Below are 26,715 nucleotides of genomic sequence, written 5' to 3'. Positions count from 1 at the left end.
CCCCGTAAGTCAAATATTCTTTAAAGAAAGATCCAACCAAATTATCATAAATTGGCAGAGCAACTCATTGATTTCTTTAAAAAAAAAAACAAACCAGAACTATTATTTTTTAGAAGATGTGTAAAGCTCAAAGGGAGCATGTAGGCCGCCTAATTATACTTCTTGGTTTTACAAATGAGGACACTGGTCTCCCAAGAGGTTTTTGGTTAGTCATTCATTTATCAACAAATTTATTTGACGTCTCCTCTTTGCCAGGTATTACCAAAATGCTGAACAGTTAGTAAGTCCATCCTTGCCCTTCACAGAATGTATGTCCTAGTGAAAGTGACTTCTCCTAATAAAGTCCCATAAGTAGACTATTAGGATACACTGCAATCAGAAAGTTCTTGCTTGAACCCAGCCTAAGAGCCTGGATTCCGTAGTAACCCAGGGCCTTCCACCAATCCGTTTGCTGTGATGACTAGAAAGGCATTTCAGAATTGACTCATTATTGGCAAGGCCTTGGAAGTGAAAGTGAAACTGTTAGTCGCTCAGTTGAGTCTTGACTCTTTGCAACCCCATGGACTGTAGCCCACTAGGCTCCTCTGTCTATGGAATTCTCCAGGCAAGAAAACTGCAGTGGGTAGCCATTCCCTTCTCCAGGAGATCTTCCTAACCCAGGGATCAAACTAGGGTCTCCTGCAGTGCAGGCAGATTCTGTCTCTTTGAAAGTCAAGGCTCACTAATCAAGAAGACTTGAAGGTATTAATCTCAACTGCAGTCTCTGTCACTTGTCTTTAAAGGTGAGTTACATGGAAGAAATATAATGTTTGAGTACTTTACACCTATTGAGAACCAGCTTAATTTTGCCTTAAACTAAATTTAAAGCACCCTCTGATAAACTTCTTTAAATCCTTACAGAGGGTATCAGCTAGAAACATTCCTGTTTTCTTTTGACCTTTAAAAATCCCTACAGTAGGATGCTGAATTTACAAATCACTATCAGTTTCTCCTTTGCAAATAAAAAGAGTTACATAAATGTTAAGAGGAAATAATTTCTGAAAACTGAGCACCTTGCAAAATATATATGCCAAAAGAGGTCACCTCTTGGAAATTTTAAAGAGGTTTCAAAACTGTTAAACCTAACTTTTGTATCCAATTTAGTAATTTTGATAGCTCTGCTTCAAGCTAGCAATTCTTTTTATTTGTTTGAAATTTCCAATTAAGAAAAAATCACATTGATTCCAGGACTTAAAACCATTCTGAGCCAAGATCAGAGAGAAAATTCTAAAACTCTATAATTTTTAGGGAAACACTAATATAGATGAAGTGGTTTCCTGAGATTCTGAAACTATATTCTCTTTGAGGTACATTTTGAACTTTTTAGAACAGGCAAATCACCTGATTTCTACAAAATGTTATTGTTTATTAAGGTTTCTGGGAAAGACTTTGAAAAAGTGTCTGTTTCCCTTAGTATTGTTAATATTAATTGAAAGTTATTTCAGTGATGTGCCACTCATGATTATGTGTGAGACAAACATGTATAAATAACACTTTATAAATAAACTGTGAACATGTGATAATTTTCAGAGGCAGTGAAATCCCATTAAGTCATTTTTTTTTTCCTTTTGGATCCATGGGTAAGAAAACTTTCAAAGTTTTTAAATTTATAACTTCGGCAGATTTATTTGAGATGAAAATCTCTCCTCGGGAGGGGTAGATGAAAATAAAAAGAGGCAAAGGCATAATAATGAATAGTCTCTCTCTGGGGAGACTGTTTCATGACATAGCTTACTGCTTCCTATACCCCTGATGCCAAATTTGTCATGCCTTTGTGTCTGTTTCCCACTGAAACTACACCCCCTTGAGAAAAAATGTAGAGGAATTAGATAAAAGGATGTTTAATTGAGAGTGTTGCAGTATAAAACCAAGGGTCAATTCAATGTTAACTGGCAAAAGATGGATATACAATGCAAAGGAGGAACTTCCCTGGCAGTCCAGTGGTCAAGACTCTGAGCTCCCAATGTAGGGGGCACACGTTCAATCCCTGGTTGGGAAAGTAGGATCCTGTGTGTCACGTGGTGCACCCAATAAGTAAATTAAATAAAATAAATAATAAAGCTTCTTTTAAAAATGCAAAGGAAGCTTATTGCTGTGGAGTTAGGGAAGACTGGCATTGATTGGGCCCTAGTATTCACAAAACATTATCAACTGCAGGGGACTGAGCTGAGCCCACAGGAAGGGAGAGGAGGTGAGCATGGGTCAGGTGCCTCCCACACTTCACACCTCATCCATGTCTGCAGAATCAGCAGTTTCGAGCCGCAAAACCCTGCATTTGCCCATGCTGTTGTTAGCAGTAAAAATCCTTACTTATTTTAAAAGTAGCACTTTGCACTTCTATTTTCATCCAAGGATTCCTGATAGCTTCCTGGTCAAAGAGCTTCATTCTACTTTACAGGATTGGGTCAAGGTCTTACCAGAAGCCATGGTTGCCCAGCACATTTCCAAGTTCAATTTTGCTGTGCAGAGAGATACATGTGTGAGAGAATTCTTTAATGAGAACGCCAAGAATGAATACCCAGAATCCCTTGTCTGCTTTTTTCCCTGTTGAAGTTAGATTCTTTCAGTAGAACAAGTATAAATCCTGTACTGTTATATCAATTGAACTCTGTATGACAATGCGCTTTTTCATTTCTTCCCTGCCATGGACATTTAATAAAATAGAGTAGTCTGGGCTGGTTCTTCACATCATATACTGAATTGATAAATAGGGTGGTACTTCCTCTTTTTTTCGTTTTTTTCTTCAAAGAGATTTATTTCAGCTAGCCAGCAGGAAAAAACCTAAATGTACAGATGCAACATAACCCACATTCGCTCTTTTAAACAGGTTGTTTCAATGACTCTGACAGTCTGAAGGCATGTCCTTATGCTCGGAGAAGTGCCTGGAATGGGTAACTCACATTCCACGCTTTGATGGGAGTACCTAATCTAAAGGGAATCATCTAGGTTTGTTAAAATGGATTACCAACAAGAATCTACTGTAAAAACTTTTAAAATATTTACTAAGAACAAACAAACAACAAAAAACAAAATAAATACCAAGGACTTACAGTATAGCACAGGGAACTTAATACCTTGTAATAACATATAATGGAAAAGAATCTGAAAAAGAATTATCTGTATTTATCTCTCCATATAAAATCAAATATATATTTATATAATCAAATTGCTTTCTTGTACACCTGAAACTAACTCAACATTGTGAATTAATTATAATCAAGAAAAAAAATGGTTTAAAAAAAAAGAAAAAAAATATCACCTAGGTCTACGTGAGCCCAGGGACACTGGATGGAATGAGGAGGGCCAAGTAGAAAAAGGTTCAGTGGAAGCTTCTTGACAATAACAAGGTGAAATTGAAAAGAGAATTTAGAGCCACCAAAATGTCTAGCCTCCTCTGTTAATGAACGATGATTATCACAGATAATATATTTAGTGATATTTAAGTAAAAAAGAGAATCTACTAAAAATCTTTTTAATTATTCATAAAATAGCTGAGAAACATGATTAAACTGTACTGGGATAGTAATATATCATTCCGTATGTTTTATTCATAACAACTTATGAAAACGAATGAATTTGTCATTTCAAATAAAGAAATCAATTGCAGACCCAAGGTTTCTGTATTCACCTTTGGGTGATTCAAGGTTTAAAAATAAAAAGCTATAGAAACAGAGGACACAAGGCTTTTATCACCTTCTACATTTAGGGTTTTGGGTGGTAAGGGCTTTAAGTGTTACAACACAGTGCAATTTCAGCTACAAAGTGTTAAAGTTAAATTGCCATTTATTTGAGGTCTGGGAGGTATGTGTTTCATTTTTGTTTTGTCTATATGATCTGTTTCCTGGGAGCATGCTTGGTTCTACAGGGAAAAATAACAAAGTTGCCTCTATGCTATGATATGAAAACTGAGATCAGCCCTGCCCGGGAAAACAGTTTCCATTTACCAAGTTTTATTGGGCAGACACCTGTATCATGACAATAACTGTGGCTAAAGAAGAAAGCCCTAGTTTAAAATATGAAAAGAGTAGGGCTCTCTCTCAGTGGCATCTTAGAAGAAAACATCTTCCGGAGGTAAGGTGCTGGTTTCTTTTTTCTTTTCTTTTCCTTATTTATTTTCAACTGTGTCAGGTCTTGGTTGGGGCATGCGGGCTCTTTGTTGCCCCACAGCTCATGGGATCTTAGTTCCCCCAGCCAGGGCTCGAACCCGCGTCCCTCACATTGGAAAGCAGATTCTTAACCACTGGACCACCAGGTAAGTCTCAAGATGCTGGTTTCTTGATGGTGGGATGGGAATAGGAAGAAAATAAAGGCTAACAGGAGGCAATAACTGGCCACTTTATGAAGAAAAACCTCAAAGGTTTCCATTAATATTTGTGAGAGTTAGACCTGCAGGCAAGAAACTGCAGGTCTCAAAAAAATTTCTCTTCTGATCCAGGTCCATCCTTAGCTACAATAGACAGAAGGCGGAGGTGGGGAAAAGAAGGGAAAACAGGAAGTGAGGAGATACTCAGGCAAATCATGAATGCTGAATCTTGAAGGTCCGCAGAAACTGTGTGGGGACCTTCTGAGTCAGAGTTTCCCCTCTGATTTTATAAGGGAGGAGAAAAACAGCTTTTAGGAAAGACCAGAGAATTTTCTCATTCAAAAATAATGTAGCACCTGCTCACTCTAAGACACTGCTGTGAAAATGATACTCATCTGCCTCAGAACCAGCCAAAGTGAGGTTGCATATTCCAGCAGTAAGATCCTACACTGCTGACAGGTGTCGGTGAGGATGTGCAGAACAAGGAGCCCTTGTGCACTGCCGTTAACATCAAATCGGACCTGCCGTTGAACTGAGCATTTAACATTAAATATATGTTGTAAAAATTGGGCTTTCCCTAGTTACAATGTAGCCTACAACAGAAAGAGGAAGGCAGTCACTGATTCTGTCTTTAATCTTTTGACACCCTTGGAGTCAGATGACACAGGAAACATTGTTAAATCCATCCAGTTTCCAAGAATAATAGCAATCCTCCACTTTCAAAAAATGCACTTTTTAGGATGGAAAATTTCAACACGTAGAATCATTTGTTGGTGTCTTTGAGCGGGCATTTTTACTCCACATCCTATTCTGAAGAAATTCAGTAATAAAAGGTCAGGCAGGTGGGAAATCAAAATACGACTTTTATAATTGAAATGAAGTTGGGAGAACACAGTTAGGTTGGAGAACCAAATTATGTCAGCTAGCCGAATCCTGGAATTTTGAAACACTTCCCACCCAATCAGAAGAGTAGTTCACTGGGGTAGTCCTTTTGTATATATGCCCAACTCAATTCTTCAGACTTTGTGGTTGTTCAGCCACTAAGTTGTGCTCGACTCTGTTGAGACCCCATGGGCTGTAGCCCGCCAGGCTCCTCTGTGCATGGAATTCTCCAGGCAAGAATTCTGCAGTGGGCCGCTGTTTCCTTCTCCAGGGGATCTTCCTGATGCAGGGATCTGCACTGGCAGGCAGATTCTTTACCACTGAGCCACCAGGGAAGTCCCTTGCCATGCATGGAAAAGTGCTAAATTCATGAACATGAAACATCTGGTTTTCTTTAATTACAAGCCATCTTTTGATGTTCTGACTACTTGGTCTTTGTTGTGAAAACCCATATGTCCTGGCTTCTCCTTTACCTCTTCAGAGCAGTCCCTCAGAGCTATCTGAGAAGCTGTCTTCTGGGCTTGACGTCTTTAGGAAGTCTGCCAAATAAAACTTATTTCTCAACTCTTAGGCTGTGTGTTTCCTTTTAGTCGATAGCAAGATTGGTTTCTTCTGAGTTCTGTCTCCTTGAGTTACAGATGGTTACCTTCTTGTCTTCACATGGCTTTCCCTCTGGACCTGACTGTGTTATAATCTCTTCTTTCTATAAGGACACCAGTCAGATTAGACTAGGGCCCACCCTAATGACCTCATGAACTATGTTACCTCTTTAAAGACCCTGTGTTCAAATACAGCCACATTCTGAGGTTCTGGTAGTTAGGATTCAACATGTGAATCTCAGGGAGACACAATTCAACACATAGCCATTTAGGTACTCCAGATTTTAATATAAACCCCTCTTTCAATTTCAACTTTCCAAGGAGAATTTAATGACAAATCTCATTGCAGTTTGATGTTCAAAGAATTTACAGAGCTTTAGAGACCAAAATTAAATTATCTTACCCCATGGACTTAGAATTTTAAAGTCCAAAGTGCTTGTTAAATTCAACCAAGGACTGCCCTCTCTAATACTTTATTTTGCTTAGTCCAGCATATAAAATTCTGCATATGTCAGTAGAGTTGAGACTTGGCAGGTGTAGCCTGGGCTTTCTCCAACTGGACTGTGTGTAGTTTCTTCAGGGCCTCAGAAGTGACAACATCAAGGGTCTCATATCCTTCATTTTTAAAAATAGACTCCAACGAATTAATAGGAAGTAGAGTAGGAAACCTGTTATAGGGAGCATCCCTGGTGGCTCAGCGGTAAGAATCTGCCTGCAATGCAGAAGATGCGGGTTCGGTTCCTGGGTCAGGAAGATCCCCTGGAGGAGGAAATGGCAACCCACTCCAGTGGAAAATTCCATGGACAGAGGAGCCTGGTGGGCTACAGTGCAGGGGGTCACAAAGAGTTGGAGATAATTGAGCAACTCAAAAACAGCATAATTTAATAGAATCTTACACCCACAAAATTTAGAAAACATGTCAAACCACAGTTCCTAGAGCAGGAAACAATTGTGTTTTCTGGGCCTAGAACTTAGTTTGGTAGAAAGCTATATTAGATACTCAAGAGTACCCAGAAGTAGAGGAAAAACCAATATATCCTTGGTTTCAGCTTAGACAAGATACCAGTTGATGCCTGTGTTTCAAAATCTACAACCTGTAAAGCAAATACTTTGGGGAAATTCTTCCAACAAAAGGTTGAAATTGGTCTTATGAATACAACCTCCAGTGTCCTTGGCTCAATTTACCTTCAGGCTTATGCCTACATGCCTCTACTGAGGCTCAGAGCCTTTCATTAAGACCCATTGAGTACCTGGATAGAGGCTTCCCTGGTGGCTCAACAGTAAAGAGCTCCTGCAACGCAGGAGACACAGGTTTGATCCTTCAATGGTGAAGATCCTCTGAAGGAGGGCATGGCAACCCACACCAGTATCCTTGCCGGAAAAATTCCATGGAAAGAGGAGCCTGGAGGGCTACCGTCCATGGGGTCTCAAAGAGTCGGACATGATTGAGCAACTAAGCATGCACACACAAGTACCTGGTTAGACATTTCTCCTTGCCTGGGGATGATATCACCAGAAACTGCAATGAAAAGTCAAACGCCAAAATACTGTGCAGCCTAAACTTAAGCCTCTTTGGTGTGAAAAAATTAAATGCCAGCCCATTATAAATTACTGCATACCCCAACACTCTGCCCTCATATTATAGTCCAAAAAGTCCAAAGTCACAGTACTGGCCCCACCGAAACTTCACCATATGCATATCCTTGTTGCATGAGGCTCTTCACAGGGCAGCTTCCCACGTGGCAGCTTGCTTCATCAGAAGAAGCAAGAGCCAGAGAGAGTAGGAGAGTGCAAGCAAGACAGAAGCCACTGTCTTTGTAATCTAATCTGGACAGTAATAGGCTACCATCTGTGCCACATTCTACTCATTCAAAAGTCTGTAGGGACAGTCAACACTCAAGAGGAGGAGACTGACTAAAATGCCATGAACTCTAGGAGGCAGGGAACCCTGGAGGCCATTTCAGAAGTCTATCTATACACATCTCTAAAATACTGTTGCTTTACGCGTGATGCTAAGTCACTTCAGTCGTGTCCGACTCTTTGCAACCCCATGGACTATAGCCCGCCAGGCTCCTCTGTCCATGGGATTTCCCAGGCAAGAACTCTGGAGTGGGTTGCCACGCCCTCCTCCATGGGATCTTCTCAACCCAGGGATCAAACCTGAGTCTCTTAAGTCTCCTGCATTGGCAGGCGGGTTCTTTACCACAAGCACCACCTGGGAAGCCCCCATCTCTAAAATACTGTTGTTTTATAGGGTGGTAATAATAGCAGGCATTCTTGCCTGGGCCCTGATTTTATTGTTGGGCCATCTGGAGTAATATTTGTAGTTTGCCTTTCCTAAATGGTGTTTATTCATTCTCGTATAACCTAGAGTTTTTTAATTAAGAATATCTTCTCTACTTTATTAAATATTTTTTAGCATCTATTAATCTAATTAAATGCCTTTTCTTTTCACTTTAATGGATTGAATTGTGTTGACAGATTGCCTGATAATAAAAATAAGCCTTGCATTCTTAGAATATATTTCTACTTAGTCGTAGTATATTAGTCCTTTGGATTTTATTTGCCAGTATTTTAGTTATAATTTTTTCACCTATATTTAGTATTGATGATTGTTTATAGCTTTCTGTTATGTACTATTGCTATAAAATTTTGATATGAAGCGAGCTGGACTTATGAAAGGAACTATTGAGTTTTCCAGCCTTTGGGGGTGGAAAATAGTTTCATAAATGATAGGATCATCTGCTTTTTTAATGATTAGATAAAATTCAGTTGTGAGACCATCTGGTTCTGGAGCCTTATTAATGAATGTCCTTTAATCACCTTTTCAATCTCTTCTATGCTAATTGGTCTAATCATGTTTTTTATGTTTTAATTTAATTAGGGTATTTTTTATTTTGTCAGGAAATCTCCAATTTCTTATACATTCTTGTCTTGGAGTTGAAAGTATTGTTTTGCAATTCTTATTTTCACATTATTTATTATCATCATCACAAATTCGGAGAAGGCAATGGCAACCCACTCCAGTACTCTTGCCTGGGAAATCCCATGGGTGGAGGAGCCTGGTAGGCTGCAGTCCATGGGGTTGCGAAGAGTCAGACACAATTGAGCGACTTCACTTTCAATTTTCACTTTCATGCATTGGAGAAGGAAATGGCAACCCATTCCAGTGTTCTTGCCTGGAGAATCCCAGGGACAGGGGATCCTGGTGGGCTGCCATCTATGGGGTCGCACAGAGTTGGACACGACTGAAGCGACTTAGCAGCAGCAGCAGCAACAGCACAAATTAAATTATCACTTTCCTACTTGATTTTCCACCCCTTCTATTACAATCAAAATAGATACCGAAGACCTTCCAGGAATAAGATAGAAGATAAATATTCATACATATGCATAAGTGTTTAAATGCATTAATGAATCAACTGCAATACCCTGGTCCATGCCATCCAATTCCTAGCACTGAAGGGGGCACTGGTAATTACCAATGAATGAATCACCTGCTGTATTAGCGAGCTCGGGATGCCATAACAAAAATATCGGAGACTGGGTGCCTTTAAAAGCAATTTAGTTCTTTTTTTTTTTTAAATAAATTTATTTATTTTAGTTGGGGGCTAATTACTTTACAATATTGTAGTGGTTTTTGCCATACATTGACACGAATCAGCTATGTGTTCCCCATCCTGGACCCCCCTTCCAACTCCCTCCCCATCCCATCCCTCCAGGTCATCCCATTGTCCCAGCCCTGAGCATTTGTCTCATGCATCGAACATGGAATGGTGTTCTGTTTCACATATGATAATATACATGTTTCAATGCTATTCTCTCAGAACGTCCCACCCTCACCTTCTCCCTCAGAGTCCATAAGACTGTTTTATGCATCTGTGTCTCTTATTCTGTCTCGCATATAGGGTTATCGTTACCATCTTTCAAATTCCATATATATGCATTAGTATACTGTATTGTTGTTTTTCTTTCTGGCTTACTTCACTCTGTATAATGGGCTCCAGTTTCATCCATCTCAGTAGAACCGATTCAAATGTATTTTTTTTTTTAATGGCTGAGTAATATTCCATTGTGTATATGTACCACAGCTTCCTTATCCATTCGTCTGCTGATGGACATCTAGGTTGCTTCCATGTCCTGGCTATTGTAAACAGTGCTGCGATGAACATTGGGGTACACGCGTCTCTTTCAATTCTGGTTTCCTCGGTGTGTATGCCCAGCAGTGGGATTGCTGGGTCATATGGCAGTTCTATTCCCAGTCTTTTAAGGAATCTCCACACTGTTCTCCATAGTGGCTGTACTAGTTTGCATTCCCACCAACAGTGTAAGAGGGTTCCCTTTTCTCCATACCCTCTCCAGCATTTATTGAAAAGCAGTTTAGTTCTTACAGTTCTGGAGGCTAGTGAGTCCAAGATTAAGGTGCTGGCCAGTTTAGTTTCCTGCCGAGGCCTCCCTTTCTGGCTGGCCAATGACTTCCTTCTTGCTGTGTCCTCCCATGATGGAGAGAGAGAGATAGTGAGCAACCTCTTTGGTATCTCTTCTTTGCATGCTCAGTCGCTAAGTTGTGTCCGACTCTTTGCAACCCCATGGACTGTAGCCCGCCAGGCTCCTCTGTCCATGGGATTTTCCAGGCAAGAACACTGGAGTGGGTTGCCATTTCCTTGCCCAGGGTATCTTCCCGACTCAGAGATGAAACCTGAGTCCCCAGCATTAGCAGGTGGACTCTTTACCACTGAGCCACAAGGGCTCAAATTCCATCATAATGGCCCCACTCTCACGACCTCACTTAAACCTGATTACTGTCCAAAGACCTCATTTCCCAGTACTATTACCCTAGGGATTAGGACTTCAGCAGTTGAATTTGGAGGGGACACAATTCAGTCCACACCACCTGCTAAGTAGTACGAAATACTCATCTTGTGGGTTTAATTGTGTCCCCCAAATAGATTAGAGAAGGAAATGGCAACCCACTCCAGCATTCTTGCCTGGAAAATTCCGTGGACATAGAAGCCTGGTGGTTTATAGTCCATGGGGTCGCAAAGAGTCAGACACAACTGAAGCAACTTAGACTCCAAATAGATGTATTCTGCTTCTAACTCCTGGTACCTGTGAACATGACCTTATTTGGAAATGGGATCTATCTATATAGATGTAATCAAGTTAAAATGAGATCATAGTAGATTAAGGTGGTCTCTAACTCCCCATGACAGGTGACCTTATAAGAAAAGGGAAATTTGGGTACAGACAGGAAGAGAATACCATGTGTCTAAGGAGGCAGAGATTGGATAGATGTGACTTTAAGCCAAAAAGTGCCCAAGATTGCTGGTAGCTGCCAGAACCAGGAGCGAGTCCTAGAAAAAGATTCTCCCTCAGGGTCTCCAGCACCTTGAGGGAGGCAAATCTCTACCAACACCTTACTTTTGGACTTCTTACTTCCAGAACCCTTAGACAATATGCTAGTGCTATTTTAAATCACACCCTTTGTGGTATTTTATTATGGAAATTAATCTGCCTTACACTATCATCCATCACCTTGGCTATTTTATCCTTGAACCATTCAGTTTAATTCCAACAGAAAAACTCTCATCAAATGTTACTTCTTTGTGTCACTTCTTTGTTTCAAAAATGACCCCAATGTGGCTCCATTTTCTCTAGTTATCACTAACTTCTCTTTTTTAAATTTTTTTTAACTGTGGTAAAAGTCACATGTATAAAACATATTATTTTAGCCATATTTAACTGTACCATTCAGTGGCACTAAGTATATTCCCATTGTTGTGGAACTCATATCATCATCCGTCTGCCGAATTTTTCACTTTCTTAAACTGCAACTCTGTCCTCATTAAACCCTAAGTTCCCATCTCCCCTCCCCACCCCTCACTCCCGGCACCTGGAATCTACCAATGTTCTTCCTGACTCTATGAGAAATTCTCATTTATCTTGTTTTCAAGAGCCAAACTATATATATATATATATATATATTCAGGCTTCCCTTGTAGCTCAGTTGATAAAGAATCTGCCTGCAATGCAGGAGACCCAGGTTTGATCCCTGGATTGGGAAGATTCCCTGGAGAAGGAAATGGCAACCCACTCCAATATTCTTGCCTGGAGAATCCCATGGACAGAGGAGCCTGGCAGGCTACAGTCTATGGAATTGAAAGAATCAGACACGACTTAGTGACGAAACCACCACCACCATATATATATTCTCCATATCTGTCTCTTTTTGGGGTTGCGTGTCTAGACACACTCTATGTCCTCTTCTGCTTTCATGGTTTTCTCCCTTCTTGCAGCTTCCTCTACCATCCTGCTCTCTTTGAGGTCAAAATCAAAATGAAAAATCAAGCTTTTCATTCATTCTGCCTACACTTCTTATCTCTCCTCCTCTGAATTTATAACAATGTTGGAATCAATACCACAAAACTGTGCTTCTAATTATGTATCGGTTGTTTCATCTGTGCTTATCTTGACGACTCCTCTTTGAGGTGAATATCGCCTCCTACTTCTGAGCCTCCCTCAGGGCTGGAGAAGTGATAAGATATGCAAGAAAGACTTTCTAATTAATTTGTAACCACCACTTGCATACTAATTGCACCCACCACATGCACAATAAATATTGCATTTCAACATGTATGCATCCATCCTGGCCAAAGATGATGCTGTTTTGACCTACTCCCCTCCCACTGACCTCAATTTTTCCCTACTTGAAGAAAACTAAGAGGAAAGGAAGCTTTCTTTAGTCAACATGCAAAATAATAGCTGGGGTATGAGAATGATCCAGCAGGTCATTTTGAAGTGCTCTGGTTGGAGGAAACATAAAGCTTTTTTTTAATGAGTCAACACTATAATCCATTATAGTCAGCGAGCACGATAAGGAAAGACTCTCTAGTTATGCACAGGACTCATTCTTTGGTCCCTTTTGTACTGAGAGCTACCTCATGGGAGACGTGAACTATCTGCCCATTCCAGTCTCTGCCTTTGACAATTCTCTACAGAAGTGATTCAGTACCTGGACTTTTCTTGGCTTCTCCTCATTGACAGTCCAATTACTGATGGTCTCAGGTGAACCTCACACGCCTGCCTGTCTCAGTTAGTTCGTGCTGCTGTTGCAAGGCTCCCCAGGTGGTGCAAGTGGTAAAAGAATCTGCCTGCTAATGCAAGAGACTTAAGAGATGTGGGTTTGATCCCTGGGTCAGGAAGATTCCCTGGAAAGGAAATGCAACCCACTCCAGTATTCATGCTGGGAAAATCCCATGAACAGAGGAGCCTGGCAGGCTACAGACCCTAGGATGGCAAAGAGTCAGATACGACTGAAGGGACTTAGCAGGCACACTGTAACAGAAATACCACAGACCAGGTGGCTTATAACAGAAATTTATTTTTCCCAGTTCTAGAGGCTGGGGAGTCCAAGCCTCTAGAGGCACCAATAAGGTGCCAGATTTGCTTTGTGGTGAGGGCCCTCTTTCTTGTTTACAGACACCTTCTTACTGTATTTTCATATAATAGAGAGAGATCATCTCTCTTTTGTACTCTTGTAAGAGCGCCAATCTCATCATGAGGCCCCCACTCTTGACCTCTTGGAGGCCCCAACTCCAGATACACTCACACTGAGATTAGGGCTTCTTTCTGTAAATTTAGGGGAGACAGGGACATTCAGACTACAACACTGCTATGCTGCAATCCATGGAGTCATAAAGAGTTGGAAAGGGCTTAATGATTGAACAACAGGCATGCAGACTATAGCACTGCTTTCATTTAATTGAATGCATTATGACCTTTCTGATTTATCTCCTGGCTTTCCCTCTTCTGCTCAACCAGCTCTGGCCACGCAGCAAATTGCCTGCTCCTCAAAGATGGCCAAGAACACACGAGTTCTCTGTGTGGAATGTTCTTTCCCCAGACAGACTCATGTCTCACTCCCTATTTCATCCTGGTCTCTGCTCAGATGTCACACTCTTTGTCTTAAAATACAATTTGTTCATAGGTAATCTGAGGTATGGTAAGGCCAGCAGATCAGGAGACACTGCCATGGAAAGGCCAGTTTGCTGTACATAGCTGTCCGGAGAAGCGGGTACATTGTAGCAGGCTGGACCACCCATGGAAATGCCAGGGTCAGTCAGGATGGAAACAGGGTGCTATGGGCAAGAGCCTAGACTGTGGTTTCCCTGGAAAAGGCAAGATAAGCCAGGTTAGGATTGGTCAATGCGACTAACTTCAATAAACTGTCTGATGCAGGAGGCAGTCACCAGTTGTCTGGTTCCTGGAATGATTAGGGTAGCTGGAGAGCAGTCCAGGATATGGGAGCCCAGTGAAGGAAGTGATTAGGGTGTGGGTTCTGCATTAGTTGGTTTAAATTTGAAAGACACAGTAATGAGAAAGCTGTTTTTATCTCTAGGAGTTGGCAACCAAGAGAAATAGTCCCTACAGGGTCAGGAAAACCAAGATGTCAGAGCTTCAAAATAAGAAAATAAACAGTTAATAGAATCCTCAAAGAGGCCTTCTCTGACATCCTATAAACATCTCAGGCTCCATCATCAGTCTCCATCCTCTTCTCCTTTGTCTTCACAGCACTTCACAGAATATACCTGATAGATATTAGCTGTATGTCTTCCTCCTCCAGAACATAAACTCTATCAGAACTTATATGCCATAGGTTACTTACTAATGAATCTCTAGCACCTGGAAGGGCTTAGCTCTGTTTCCAACCCACAGGTCATGCTCAACAAATATTTGCTGAATAAATGCATAAATATGATATAAAGAGGTAAATCTACCTTAGAATATAGTTTTCAGGGATACCATCATATGTAGATTCTGTATCACCAAAAATCACATGGACAAAAAGATGATATACTCTGTGGGACTTCCCTAGTAGACCAGCAGTTAAGACTGTGTTTCCAATGCAGGGGATGTGGGTTTGATCCCTGGTCAGGGAATTCAGATCCCACATGCTGTGTGGTGTGTCCAAAAAGAAAAAGAAGATGATATACTCTAGAACACTGTGTTGGATGACTATAAAATTGTTCTAGTAAAGACAGAGATTGATATAAAAAATAAAAAATGTAGATAAAGCATTTGAACAAATTTTTTCAGGAAAAAGAATGAAAAAGCAGTATTTCTGTGGTATATATTATAAAATTGTCTCTGTGTTTATAATACATGTTAAACATTACTTAATATGTAATTAATATGTAACTAAATGAATACACCAAAATTGTAAGTTGAAATTTGGCAATTTCATCTACATCTGTAAAAAAGGTATCTATTCAATTGGATCAAAAAATTATCATTGGGAAAATTACCTTACATCTGAGGTTGCTTTATTTCCAGGCCTATGCAGTGTTCTTTCAATCTACTTAATTTTGGATTACGTTAACATCAAGGTCAAGTCAAAGAGTATTTGCTAGAAAGCCATTAAAATGTTAAGAACAGGGAAAAAAATACTCTCCAAAGTAAATTAATGTCAGTCACAGAAACTTAAGAGATACAATATGATGGCCACATCTCCTTTTCTGTTCTCCTCTTGGAAAAGAGAAATGTTACTTCCCCTTCTCACAAAGAAGCTATAGTGGATGGCTGCAGAAGCTGAGATGATGAGGAGAATGGGCTGAAGTTTCTAAGAAGAGAATTAGCTTCCTTTCAGTAATAAGTAATTAGAGTAAACTAAATGTTTAAAGGTGGAAAATAATTGCTTGCACAAAACTGGAAAATATGCATTAAAATTCTGATGCACGTGGAGCTTACTTTTAAATGTGCAGGTATAATGTATACCTGTATTAAACATGCAGACCTTCATCTACATAAACATGTGGCCTTCATCTATATCTATGAAGGCTCATATATCCTTCATTTCTTAACAAATCTTCATTTTCTTTTATACATCATGGAATTCTTATATTCCAAGTTATGTAGACTCTTTTGGTAGGAGAGTAATACTGTCTAAAGCAAGAAATAGATTCTGTGAGGAATTGTGATTAAAAAAGAAAAAAAAACCCAATGAACTGAACTAGAGAGAAAAATCGGAGGCCTTTAAGTAATTTGTGCTAATTAAATATTTAATCTGCATGTTCCCATTTGGAAATGTTTCTGTTGACATTGCTCCCTTGGCAAACACCCATTTTCTCTCAACAGTTAGAATTTATCAACTACAGCACCAGGAAAAAGAGCCAAACACATGTGGCTACCAAAAATGCCTTCTCACTGTTATTCAACTGTAAATAATCATCTACAAAATTATAAGACATATTCAGTAATTACTATGGGCTGAATGCTTGTTCCCCAGCCCACAAATTTATATGTTGAAATTTTAATGTCCAACATGAGAGTGTTAGGAGGTGGGGGCTTTGGAAGTTCATGAGGGTGGAGTCTTCATGAATGGGATTAATGCTCTTTTAAAAGAGACCCCCAGAGCTCCCAAGCCCCTTCCCTTTTTGTGAAGACACAGTGAGAGGGTGACCATTTATGAACTGGGGAGCAATCCTTCACAAGACATAGACCTGACCACACAGGCATCCTCCCCTCAGACTTCCAGCCTCCAGGACAGTGAGAGAAATTTTTATTGCTTATAAGTTTCCTGTCTATAGTGTTTTGTTATAGTGGCCAGAATGGACTAAAACAGTAATAGTCAGAGTCATTATTATTGTGGTTTTTATTTTTCAAAGTGTTAGTCACTCAGTAGTGTCCAACTCTTTGTGACCCCATGGACTATAGCCCACCAGGCTCCTCTGTCCATGGAATCCTCCAAGCAAGAATACTGGAGTGGATTGCCATGTCCTTCTCCAGGGGATCTTTCTGATCCAGGGACTGAACCTGGGTCTCCTGCACTGCAAGCAGATTCTTTACTATTTGAGCCACCAGGGAAGACTCTGGTTTTTATTTTTATTTATCCATTTTTTTCCCCTTTTTAAAATTTATTTTTAATTGGAGGATAATGGCTTTACAATATTATGTTGGTTTCTGCCGTACATCAACATGAATCAGCCATAAGTCCCCTCCGTCTTGAACCTCCCTCCCACTTCCCACCCCATCCCATCTCTAGGTTGTCACAGAGCACTAGATTTGAGCTCCCTGCTTCATACAGCAAATTCCCACTGGCTATCCAGTTTTACATATGGTAACATCTATGTTTCAATGCCATGCAGCATGTGGATCTTAGTTCGCCAAATAGGGATTGAACTTGCATTCCTTGCATTGGAAGTGTGGAATCTTAACCACCGGGCCGTCGGGAAAGTCTCTGTGGTTTTTAACTTGACCTCCAGCTCTACATTTTTTACTTTCACTGTCTTGAGTTCGAAAGAAACACAGCTAGAAACAAAGATTTATATAAATTGATTTACTAAGAGGATGCCACTGAGAGGTACTTCTTCACAGGTCTCATATTTTCTGTATGTTTTATGAGCACAGGTACAAGCTGCCTTTGTTCTGAGCTATTTTTTTCAAGGTTATTTATATAACAAAGAGCTTTAGAAGCTAGAGATAGTGTCTCCCTGGACAGCGAAAGTCAGTTTGTTTATTATGTAATATATTAAAGATTAACATTTTCTTCCAGGACAAAAGAACTGATTCCATGCATAATACTGTTGTGGTAGCTGAATGTATACTTGGTATGGATGCTTTGCATGCTTGTACTGTGAATGCACACAAGTGCCAGAGCAGATTCTTTAAATAGCAAAAAAATTGCACGTGGAGACATTCTGGTGCATTGGGGACCTCACAGCTTTAGTGATTCCTTTGAGCTACAAATCTTTGCAATTAGTGAGCTTGATGATTTCAGTCACTGGCAATAAAAACGGTAACCTCCACTTGGAGATGCCCTTTAGCGTTTTTGACTTGTTGCCTCTCTGATAGAACTCTTGGTCCACCCCTTCGAACAGCTATCCACCTGCTACTGGGATCTCGTCAGAACTAAGTGCCCAACCCACGGAAGTTTTGTGATTCTCAGCCTACTCGTATTATAGACAACACGGAACTCAATGACTGATGGGGTAGTAAGGATTAATCAAGTCTCTCTTTCAGATGAAAACGCAGAATGCAGCCAGCCTGACACCAGGCAGTCCCTTCAAAGCAAGGACTAGGCTCAATTATTCCAATGGACTGGGAACTCTGAGGCCTGCCAGGCTGCCAGGAGGCCATTTTCAGAGGCATTGCTAACAACAAATTAAACAACACTTTCTTTCCAGGAGGGCCATCGACACCATTAAGATTGTATTTACATGGAAAGCCGATATTAGCATTCTTCCTTCCCAGAAAATATGGTGATTTAAATTGAGTCATAAGAGATCTCCAAGTGTTTAGGAGACATCATGAATTGATTGCATAGCCCTCAGAAAACTAAAGAGATCTCTCTAAAATAAGATTACCCCTTGTTACTCAGGGGAGCTTTTCAGTGGGAAAACTGAGTCATTACTTATGCATACCTGAAAGTGTTGTTCCTACAACAGGAATCATTCGGTTAGAAAAGGCAGGATGAAATTTGTCCCTGACTATAGCTAAAGGGCTAGGATTGATGACATCACTTTGGTCCTTGGAGGCATTCAGATTGGTCTCAACAAACTGGCCAGGGGCTTTATAGATGATAGAATTGCCCTAGATTTCCTCCTGTGGGCTGAGGCAGAAAGTGAAGTGAAAGTGTTAGTTGCTCAGTCGTGTTTGACTCTTTGTGACCCCATGGACTGTAGCCTGCCAGGCTCCTCTGTCCATGGAATTCTCCAGGCAAGAATACTGGAGTGGATTGCCATTCCCTTTTCCAGGGGATCTTCCCGACCCAGGGATCAAACCCGGGTCTCCTGCATTGCAGGCAGATTCTTTACCATCTGAGGCAGAGTCTATGCAATTGGTAATATATCCTGCATATTTGTGTTAAAGCCTTAGGCAAAATAGAAGAGTCAATGTGGACCCTCCCAAAGGAGAAATCTGACTTTCTAAGGAAGATGCTCATGGTTCATGAGATTTATTTGGCTGACTGAGTCTGAGACCCTGGGGTACATAGTTAGGATCAATATTACACCTGGAATATTATTGATAATAGTCTTCATTAGTTCCATATAAAGGAAATCAAACAGTTTGGTTCTCACCTTTGCAAGTCATGTTAATCCAAGTGAATGACAATGTGGTGTAATCATGGGAACTTTTTTCAGACACCAAGAAGATGTAGCAACGAGAATAAACGTTATTAGGGGACTGTCTCCTTCGTTGTTTCACTTTTCTGCATGTTCTATGAGAAGAGGGACTGGCTGCCTCTTCTCTGGATTATCTTTTCAAGGGTGTTTGTATCGTGGACAGCCTAGGAAGAGAGAGATAGTAAATCCTTCAGAACAAAGGACAGGTTTGCCCACTTCCTGGTAAGAAAGTTTCAGGATCCCTGAGCTTGGGGTGCTTCTCCTGTATCATGATTGTCTGTGCAGCTAGCATCTGACCCTCTGAGAACGGGGGTTGGGGAATCAATGCCATGGTAAAGACACTGGCCACTGCTTTGTAATGTGTACTACGTTATCTTTTGTTTCTGATAACAGGAGTCTCTTCTCTCCTTCCAACATCCATGAAACTGTGGCAGGTTAAAAACAAATGTCCAAGCCTTCAGAGTTCTTTACAGTGATCTCTGGAGAAACCTGTAAGGGAATGAGGGAAGCTGAATGGGGTTTCAGATGACATCTATGCTTTCCTGCATCTAGCAGGGAACACTGGAGTTTAAATTAAACCTGATGTGCCCCTAAAGGTGAGACTGGGTCTTTTGTATCCCTCCCGGGGACAGTCATTGGCTCTGGGTCACGCTGGGGTGAAAGCGGGTGGAGGGCATACCATCCAACACCTCCTAGCAAGAATGCTCCGAACATCCAAGGAATCTTCCAGAGCCAGTTTCAGTCTGGATGAGCAGCAACACACACTGCAGCCTGTGAATGGGATTCCTGGGGTAAACTGTGTCTCAAAATACTGAGATTGGGACTTCCCTGATGGTCCACACTCCCAATGCAGGGGGCCTGGGTTTGATCCCTGGTCAGTGAACTAGGTCCCATGTGCCACAACTAGACATCCTGCATGCTGTAACTAAGACCTGGTGTAGCTAAACAAATACATGAAACACTGAGAGTACTTTCAAAAAGACACATGCAACATTGTCAGTGTTTTTTTCTTTTGAAGAACTATAGGGACGAGAAGAAATACTCAAAGCACATGATCACATATGGTTTTGATTTTCCTCAAAAAGAAATTAGATTATGTTGCTCCTAATAGCAATCTTGAGGAAAATTGTAAAAATTAATGTCTTAGAAAGAATGGTCTGTGAGGCCATCTTCAGAAGAAGAAATGGTGATTACCAAGCCAGGATGTGTTCATTTAAAATGTCATATAAAATTATTGCATTTTCTCTTTCTGCCAGGATTACTAGACCAGCACAACTGTAAGTGATACGATATAATGATTCTGGAATTCAGCAAGCCATTCGACATAACATACAGTGGGCATGCTGGGGAGATTGGGGCTAGGCAAGTTTATAACTGAAGATATTCACAACCAATTTATCAATGGTTGCTGAATGTACTGACTGATTTCCTTGGCGTCATCTGGCTCATGATTTCAAGCAATGGGATGCTTCGAAAATTGGTGATGACATGAGGCTGTTAGAGGGGAAGTATATGTTTCAGGTAGAATACGGTCCGAAACAGTCCCTTAGGCCACACTGCACACTTGGGATGGATAAATGTAAGGTCAGGAACTTGAATCCAAATATAAAATTGATGAGTCTGGGCTTAACAGTAGGACATGTGAAAGGGTTTTAAAATTCTTTGGGTCAAAGTTGAGAATAAGTTCAAAATGAGGAGTGCAATGCAAAAAAAAAATCAAAATGCCATGAAACTTCCAAGAAAGTCTACTTGTCTATTATCACAAAAGTGTTGTTTATCAAAGAGATCATGGCATTGGTCAGGTATATTTGGAATATCAAGTTTATTTCACCCCCTTCCCCAGTAATTTCATCACACCTTCTGAAATGCAGTATCTCCTCAGAAATTTTAGGAACAGGAGTCTTCACAAAGCAATGGAAAGCTCAAAGGGAATAGAAATTCCAAAGTGAAGGAATGTAACTTGACAAGTTCCCTGATGAATGGTGATGCTTTGAGTATCGGCAATGCTGTCATCAAAGGCCACTTGTTGATATGCCAGGGTGAGATCAAATTTTACAAAGACCTCCACACTCCCCCTTGAAATCCACAGAAAGTTGCTGACCTAATGGCAAGCAGGGGCGAGGGTAGGTAGGGACTGTGTAAACATTTCATGGACAGTAGACTCAAGCCCCTTATAAATAAATAGCCCAGGAATCCAGCCTGCTGGGCATAAGACTTATAGGAAGCCAGATTGCTTTCACTAATAACAATCCAGAAAGCTGAACAATAGCATTCAACCTCAAATGGCCAGGACTTAATTAATAATTGAGTTTTTCTAATTTTTGTTTCCACTTCCAACTTCGGGCAAACTAGAGAAAGGGATAGGTACCTCTAATCAATTACATAGGAAGTCCTGCTTCTGTTAAGATGCCTACAGAATCTCCATGCCAACAGCCTCTATTCAAGAAATACCTGTACCATCCTTCTATTCCACTCTAAAGCTTTTCCACTCCTTTGCTTGCTTTTGATTGTCTGCCAAATGCCAGTAATGGTGGCTGAGGCTCCTTGGCTGTAACAAGCTCTGAATAAATAGCCTTTGCTTTTCTCATTTGGTTGGTCTTCATTTATTTCCACACTTCTAACTTCTAAGAGGAGTATGACAACTTGGTCAGGGTGCCTGGGTCTATTGGGTGGGGTAAGAATGAGAAAGTCCAGGGAATGTCAAAGTGTTCTATTGCAGTAATTATCATATATTTGGAGCTGATAATGTAAGAACTAAAGAACTAGCAATGCTTTGCAAATGATTTGCTTTTCATTAGCAAGCCTGATTAAATCAGGTCAAGATAACTGGGCATTGTCCAGAAGAGAGAGTTGTTAGATTTCAAACAGCAACACATGTGTGCCATGTGAGACAGGCAAATGCAGCTGACTGTTTCCTCCAGGAATGTACAATTAAAATGAAATCTATTGTTAGAACAGAACAGCTGGAATATGAACACAAAGTTTTAAATTTCTTTCTTAGGCCTATGATACTAGTCAGCCAGGAAAGTGATGGGTTTCTCTCTATATTTTATACTGAGCTGCCCAAATAGGATTAAAGAACTGAGGTTATAAAAATAGAAAGATAAAATGAATGAAAATCAAAGGACATTCAAAATAGTGATTATACAAGTCTAATAATCTGACCATATTTCTTTCACTAAGAGGCCTGTGATTAGCCGTTGTACTCTGGGTCACAGGGGACATAGAAATGTAAAAAGTTTATTGTGGTACAGTACTTCAGGGAAGAGGAGCATGAGGCTATTTTACTTTGGGTCACAATAGTTACATTCTGGAGAAGGCAATGGCACCCCACTCCAGTTCTCTTGCCTGGAAAATCCCATGGACGGAGGAGCCTGGTAGGCTGCAGTCCATGGGGTCGCACAGAGTCGGATATGACTGAGCGACTTCACTTTCACTTTTCACTTTCATGCATTGGGGAAGGAAATGGCAACCCACTCCAGTGTTCTTGCCTGGAGAATCCCAGGGACGGGGGAGCCTGGTGGGCTGCCGTCTATGGGGTCGCCCAGAGTCGGACACGACTGAAGCGACTTAGCAGCAGCAGCAGCAGTTACATTCACTCCAAGTTATTAAGTAGGATGAATTAATTATGGGAATTCATTTGCTCAAAGGCCCACTATGTGCCCAGCAATGTGACAGAAACTGGAGTTGACAATGGGCATGAAAAGAAATACTTTTATACAGTATTTATTTATAAATAGACACAGCACAAGTGTCCATGTGACTTTGTTTGTCAGCTCTCAATATGTATTTGCTAAATGACTTCCCAGATGGCGCAGTGGTAAGGAATCCGTCCGCCAATGCAGGAGTCGCGGGAGACACAAGAGATGCCATTTCAATTCCTGGGTCAGGAAGATCCTCTGGAGTAGGAAATGGCAACCCACTCCGGTATTCTTGCCTGGAAAATTCTATGGATAGAGGAGCCTGGCAGGCTACAGTCCATGGAGTTGCAGAGAGTCAGACACGACTGAGTGACTGAGCATGCGCGCGCACAGACAAATGACTGAACAGAGAGTCGAGTATGCCCGGAAGGATGAGAAACGACTTCCCACCCGCACTGGGTCAAGGAGTCACTGTTAGTGAAGTACCATAAGGCTGCATTTGTACTGCTGCCTTTTAATCAGAGGCCCCAACTCACCATTTTTTGGGGGGTGGGCATACGCTGCTTTGATTTCTGATCCCTACGTAGCAGATGAACAACTGATTGCACTAGGTACCCACACACAGCAACGAAGACCCAGTGCAGCCAGAAATAAATAAACAAAATTTTAAAAGTGTAAATTATTTAAATTTAAATTTCTTTTGAAAACATCCTCACAGAAACACTCAGGATAATGTTTGACCAAATATTTGGGTACTGTAGTCCAGCCAAGTCTACACATAATACTTTTACCATGTCAGGCAAGTTATCAACTATTCATATTTCATCCACTTCAAGAGTCTTAGCGTATTTGTGTTTTTGATCTTTTTTTGATGGTGAAGGAGGGGAGCTCATGATACTCAATTAAACTTCTTGATAGCATTCTGGAAAAACAGAAGTTCATTTTTCACTCTAAAATTTCCAGGTGAATCTAGCATTAAAATTTTTTAAAAAGAAGAAATAATTATAAAAGTACTATAAGAAAAGATGGGTGCATTTTTAAAGAATATTATATAATATTTCCTAAGCCCCTAAAGACTGAGAACTCTATATTAAAAAAGAAAATACAAAAATTGAGAAAAAGCTTTCAACAAAAGTTGAAAGAGTTGCCTAAAAAAGTCTAATTTCCTTAATATCCAAAGAACAGTAAACGAGGAAGAAAAAGTCACTAATTATATAGAAAATTGGGCAAAAATCTTGACCAGTCTTCAGCAAACTAAGAAATTTGCACTTTAAAATTCAAAGAAGAGAGCATTTTTTCATATCAAATTAACAGAAATCAAAGTTTGATGAGACGTTGCATGGGGAGGAAATGTGAAATGAATGCACTGCTGCTCTGAGTATTTATTATTACAGCTTTACGAGGTTAACTTGAGAATATAGAATAAAATACAAACACTTGTTGCTTTGACTCAGTATTTCTATTGCTTGGAAGTTATCCTATACATAATCTCTCACATGAGCACAAAGACATATGCAGAAGGGTATTTATTACAGCAACTGCTTGCAAGAGAAAAACATTTAAAAACAACATAATGTATATTAATAAATATTTGTTAAGTCAACTATGGTCTACCTGCACAATAAAATACTAGCAGGTCTTTTAAAAAGTCATCTCTATATGTACTAAAATGGGATCATTTCTAGAGTACAATAATGAGTGAGAAAAGCTAGATACAGAAGAATATGTACAGAATGCTTCTATGCGTGTAAATTAAAGGGAGAATAAAATATAGATTGCTGATCCTTTATGCTGGGAAAGATTGAAGGCAGGAGGAGAAGGGGACGACAGAGGATGAGATTGTTGGATGGCATCACAAACTGGATGGACATGAGTCTGAGGATGCTCCAGGGATTGGTGATGGATGGGGAAGCCTGGCATGCTGCAGTCCATGGGGTCGCAGAGTCGGACACGACTGAGCGACTGAACTGAACTGAACTGATCCTTTATCTACACATGTGAGATGACAGTATTTGAATCTTTTCTGAGTTTTTGGAAAAAAACCTCAACTTCTTTGGGGGGAGTGGGGCTGTGCCAGGCCTTAGTTACAGCATGCAGGATATTTTGGTCTGGGCTTCCCTGGTGGTCAGATGGTAAAGAATCTGCCTGCAATGCAGGAGATCTGGGTTCAATCCCTGGGTGGGGAAGAACCCCTGGAGAAGGAAATGGCAACCCATTCCAGTATTCTTGCCTGGAGAATCCCATGGACAGAGGAGCCTGGTGCGATACAGTCCATGGGGTTGTAAAGAGTTGGATATAACTAAGCAACCAACACACACAATATATGGTCTAGGTTTAGAGAAGGATGCTCAAAATCTGGCTAAAGAAATGAAAAACCAAGAACTATGGGACAAAATGGGAGGAAAACAACTTCTCTCAGTTGTATATTCAGTTCAGTTCAATTGCTTAGTTGTACTTCATACCTTTCAAACCTGTGCACTCTGGGTATACACCATCTCTTCTAAAGGAATAAATAAACTCAAAGAGATTGAAAATTTTATGGACAGAAAATTTACAAAATCAAATCATAAAAGAAATATCATTTTGGTAATAGGAGCCACTAATGATAAGAATGTCTATTCTGTCCATAGCATTCTTGGGTAGCTAAAGACTGCATATAAGAAGCCTTTATAGCCACATATGTGTATATATTTATCATACTAAAAACCAAAACTTGAATATAAAGGGTCAAGGAAGACATTGCAATATCTGGACCAAGAAGTGTGAGAATGATTTATGATTCACTTTTTCAGCAACGACCTGAACATAATCATATGTCAAGCAATACGAATGATAATATATAGAAGGAAACCCCCCTCCTTATTTCCTGCACTCAAGTGGCTTGCTTAAAACTTAATAGACTAATGGTCCCAAGATAACAAGAAAGATCAAAAAATTAATGCCAGGCACAGATTAAAAATGATTTGAGGGGCTCAGCTAATACCAAAAGGTCACTGTAGAGAAGTCGTTCTACAGAAATTAAAATCTGGACCCTCTCTGACTTTCAAGACCTTAACGTCTCTCTGATAAAAACCGACTCCTCCAATTCCAAGGGAAGTTCTCAGCTGCCACCAATGACTGTCCGCTACCCTAGATCACCCACGTGGATTCTGTAGTTTCCATTAGCTGTGAATACTCTGTGCTGAGCCAGCACCTAACACAGATGTGCAGCTGTCCAACAGCCAGCAACTCAGCCTCAGCATCCTCAGACTGCCTGATGATGGGTTCTATAAATAGTGAACAAAATGAGTCAAGAACTACTTTGTAATCATTATCAGGAACATCTCTTTGTGGTTTCAAAGGATTAAACAAAGCAATAATTGATTAAAGATATGTAACACCAGTCCATCCTAAAGGAAATCAGTCCTGAATATTCATTGGAAGGACTGATGCTGAAGCTGAAACTCCAATACTTTGGCCACCTGATGCGAAGAACTGACTCACTGGAAAAGACCCTGAGGCTGGGAAAGATTGAAGGCAGGAGGAGAAGGGGATGATGGAGGATGAGATGGTTGGATGGCATCACTGACTCGATGGACATGAGTTTGAGCAAGCTCTGGGAGTTGATGAAAGACAGGGAAGCCTGGAGTGCTGTAGTTCATGGGGTCGCAAAGAGTCAGATATGACTGAGGAACTGCACTGGACTGAACTGAACTGACATGTAATACAAATATGGAGAAAGTTTTGCACATTCTAGTTTACGTATAATCCACCATTTTCCAGGATTTTTAACTTTGTAGAGGAAAAAAACTCTAAAATTATTTTTCCAAATATACAGTTTTTATGGTACCTTCTATGGTGACTTACACATTCCATTGACTTACATACATTCTGTTTAAAGTTGACAGAAATCGTAAAAACTTAATAAAAACTTCAACTTAAATTTAAAATTGGATTGTAAGAAAGTGCCATCTGCACTTCATTGAAAAGTTTTGGACATTTAAATGAAGTTTCAGACTTCCCTGGTGATCCAGTGGCTAAGATTCCACACTCCTAGTGCAGGGGGCCATGGACTGTAGCCCACCAGGCTCCTCTTGTCCATGGGATTCTCCAGGCAAGAATACTGGAGTGGGTTACCATTTCCTTCCTCA

The 26,715-nt window shown here is 40.5% G+C and overlaps 1 long non-coding RNA gene across 1 annotated transcript in view; it reads left to right on the top strand.

Annotated features, from left to right (window-relative positions):
- The first annotated feature begins 4,035 nt into the window (after nucleotides 1-4,035).
- Nucleotides 4,036-26,715, top strand: part of LOC145528784 (uncharacterized) — a 43,271-nt gene continuing 20,591 nt past the window's right edge. The window contains exon 1 of the long non-coding RNA XR_014070648.1: nucleotides 4,036-4,110. This is a non-coding gene — a long non-coding RNA (uncharacterized LOC145528784). The remainder of the gene's footprint in view (nucleotides 4,111-26,715) is intronic.

The sequence above is a fragment of the Giraffa tippelskirchi genome, chromosome 12 (assembly GCF_054371585.1).
Source record: "Giraffa tippelskirchi isolate mGirTip1 chromosome 12, T2T-mGirTip1v1.2.pri, whole genome shotgun sequence".
Lineage (NCBI taxonomy): Eukaryota > Metazoa > Chordata > Mammalia > Artiodactyla > Giraffidae > Giraffa > Giraffa tippelskirchi.
This window is presented reverse-complemented; position numbering and strand designations above follow the sequence as displayed.